The sequence below is a fragment of the Suricata suricatta genome, chromosome 9 (assembly GCF_006229205.1).
Source record: "Suricata suricatta isolate VVHF042 chromosome 9, meerkat_22Aug2017_6uvM2_HiC, whole genome shotgun sequence".
NCBI classification, from domain to species: domain Eukaryota; kingdom Metazoa; phylum Chordata; class Mammalia; order Carnivora; family Herpestidae; genus Suricata; species Suricata suricatta.
This window is the reverse complement of record NC_043708.1, coordinates 35680273-35683870: the sequence shown is the minus strand read 5'-3', so window position 1 is coordinate 35683870 and position 3598 is coordinate 35680273. Positions and strand designations below refer to the sequence as shown.

Sequence of the window (3598 nt, the reverse complement as noted above, 5' to 3'; positions counted from 1 at the left end):
AGTTTGAGCCCCGTGTCAGGCTCTGTGCTGACAGCTCAGAGCCTGGAGCCTGCTTTGGATTCTGTGTCTCCCCTTCTCTCTCTGCCCCTCCCCCACTCATACTCTGCCTCCCCCCAAAGTAAACATTTTTAAAAATTGAAAAAGAAAAAAACAATAAAGTAAAACAGTCACAAAAAGAAGACAAGAATTGAAAAGATCAGTAACACAAAAGCCACAACAAAATGGCAAATAGATTTTGCTTACTCCCCGTATAGTCTCTTGTTTGTCAAAATATGTGATAAAAATGGCAGCTTAATGAGATCTAATAAGAAGTCAGGTAAAAGAAATTATAAAGAAGATTACTTGAAATACAGATTTCTACTCACTTCTCTAGCAAGCAAAGCTTGCCTTAGTGACTAGAATGGTTTGAAATATTAGCTAATAAATAAAACACTGTTAGCAAGGTACTTAAAATCTATGCGTCCAGAATGTGCAGCTTGAATCCCGGCAGTCTTTTCAGTGATGTTTAAAATTATGTGACCATGCGATGCTGTGTACATTTTCATATTACATTAATGTTTAGAATTCTAAGATTTCTTCCGAAGTTTCTTAGCAATGAAAGACAAAACAAAAAAAGAGCAACAACTGAAAAAAATCAATTTACTACTACTTATACACCATTTCTTCCTACCACAGTTTAATAGCTAAAATAATTTAAAGAATTTTTAAAAGAGGCAAAACTTATTCTTTTTTTTTATGATTATTTATTTTGAGAGAGAGAACACGAGCAGGGGAGGGGCAGAGCAGTCTGCACTGTCCAGGCAGAGCCGGATGTGGGGGCTGAACTCAAGAACCGTGAAAGTGTGACCTAAGTCGAAATCAACTGTCTAATACTTACCGACTGAGCCACCTGGGCACCCCTAAAACACATTCTTTTAGGTAACATACACTAAAAAGAACATGAATAGAAAATATTGTGGAAAGTTGAAGAAACAAGCCTGAAAAAATTATGCAGTGTGAGAGGTTCTTACTAATTTGGATGAAAATAAAAGTGTTTTTAATATGTCTCAGCTTATGTTAGCTACTCAATTCTGAGTCAATAATGAAACATGCAAAGATCTGTTTTTCTTAAGCCATTAAAAGAAAGCTATCCCAGAGAGATTATGTTTTTAAAAATAAATGACTTCTTTAATAAAAATTTTTCATGAGAAAACAAAACTGACTTTTTTAGTGGGGCAACTGACTTCACTAGAATAAATGAATTTTCTGGAATATGGTTACAGTGATGACACATGTGGAATTAAATCAATGGGATTCGTCATTGGCGGGATATAATAATAAGAAACTTAGAGTCAGACTGACCAACTTCTGCAGGATGTCATCACTGTAGTTATTTAAAAGAAAATTTTAATGTTTATTTTTGAGAGACAGAGCCAGAACGCAAGTGGGGAAGGGGCAGAGAGAGAGGGAGACACAGATCTGAAGGAGCCTCCAGACTCTGAGCTGTCAGCACAGAGCCTGACGCAGGACTCGAACTCACAAACTGTAAGATCATGACATGAGCCAAAGTCAGACACTTAACTGACTGAGCCACCCAGGTACCCCAACCTGTCCATTTTTTTGAAATAAGTTTATTTTGAGAAAGAGCAAGAGCATGTGGGGTGGGCAGAGAGAGAAGACAGAAGACAGGCACCCCTCATCAATCTAGTTATATTAAAAAAACATGACTTGAAAATTTTAGTGTAGGGGCACCTGGTTGGCTCAGTCAGTTAAGCAGCCAACCTTGGCTCAAGTAATGATCTCGCAGTTTGTGAGTTCGAGCCCCGTTTTGGGCTCTGTGCTGAGGCCTCAGAGCATGGAACCTGCTTTGGATTCTGTGTCTCCCTCTCTCTCTGCTCTCCCCTGCTCATGCTCTGTTTCTCTGTCTCTCAAAAATAAATACATGTTAAAAAAATTTTTTTAAAGAAAATTGTATTTTAGGCTTTTTTTAAGATTTTATTTTTAAGTAATCTGGATACCCTATATGAGGCTTGAATTCAACAACCTCGAGATCAAGAGTTGCATGTGTACCAGCTGAGCTAGCCAGGTGCCCTGGTAGTGTAGATTCTTTATAATACTTTTTAATTATATGTAGAATGAATATAAAAATTTTTCACACAGAGGGAGAGGTTCACTGATTTTTCTGTGGCAAAATACTCAACAGAGTTGCCAAAGTGAAAAATTACACACTGTCGTTTTACAAAAAGGAAAGGGTTTCAAATTTCCTGTCTTTCTTGTGCTGACAAGTGGTTTTCTGTAAAATACATTGTTGGCAAATATTTTGGGGAACAGAAAAAGGGAACACATGATCTGATTATTTCAGATAACAGTGATCTTTTAACAATGAATGGAAAAGTGATTTCTCATCAAGAGTATGTATAATTTGAAAACACATGCTTGGAAATTTCTATTATTGATTGTGTGAATTTATTGCTGAAGATGACATAAGTTTTTCACCTATAAAAATTGAGGTACACTGAAATTAGAAATGATTGTCAAACTTGTTTGAAAATTTACTAAATGAAGAGTTACAGTATTTTTAATCTATTTGTTAGATATAAAAAAGTAAGGTCTGATTGATGTTAGGGAAGATGGATATTCCTAGTGGAATTTCACAAAAATCTCCACAATTAGGATATAGGATAAAAAAAAATGAGTCTCCTTCTTTATATTACTTCCCTTTGAGTCTTACTACCTTTTTAAAAAATTTTTTTATTTTGAGATAGAGAGAGCATGAGTGGGGGAGGAGAAGAGAGAGAGGGAGAGAGAATCCCAAGCAGCACGGAGCCCCACATGGGGCTTGATCCCATGAACCGTGACACTTAACCCACAGAGCCACCCAGGTGCCCTCAAGTATCTTTATATCCAAGATGTTAAACCAAGAGTTTCAAAAATAATGAAATTATTAATATTTTTGGTAAGAGTAAAATATTTAAGAATCACTAATAAGTAAAAAAATTTTAAAGATCGCATTCTATAAAAATCCTTATTTGTGTATTTTATAACATAAAAACATTACTATAGTACATGTAATTTATTAATTAAAGATTGAGAATAGATACTTGAACATTTTTATGATGAATATATAGTCAACAAAATTTGGGGACCAAGGGTTTTGTGAATACTAAGTACTACATTAACAGAATGCTTTTTATTCTTTTTTTTTCTTCTTCCATGATTTTGTTTACATTCAGGTTAGTTAACATATACTATAGTGTTGGTCTCAGAAGTAGAAGAATGCTTTTTATTCTTTAATGAAACTCTCCAACCTGATACAATTAGGCATTTTAAACTGATAAGAACAGATACTACACTTGATCTTAGCCAAAAGGCCGAGAAGCGATACAATTAGGCATTTTAATTGCATTCTAAAATAGGTGCAAATTGAAGATGTAAGAATGAAAATATAACTTTTTTTAATGTTTATTTTTGAGAGAGAGAAAGAGAGAGACAGAGCATGAGCAGGGGAGGGGCAGAGAGAGAGGAAGACAGAATCCAAAGCAGGCTCCAAGGTCTGAGCTGTCAACACAGAGCTCGATATGGGGCTTGAACCTACGAACCGCAAGATCATAACCTGAGC

The 3598-nt window shown here is 35.5% G+C and overlaps 1 pseudogene; it reads right to left on the bottom strand.

Moving 5' to 3' along the window:
• Positions 1-3192: 3192 nt before the first annotated feature.
• LOC115303293 lies at positions 3193-3362 on the bottom strand (annotated as a pseudogene).
• Between the last annotated feature and the right edge of the window lie 236 nt (positions 3363-3598).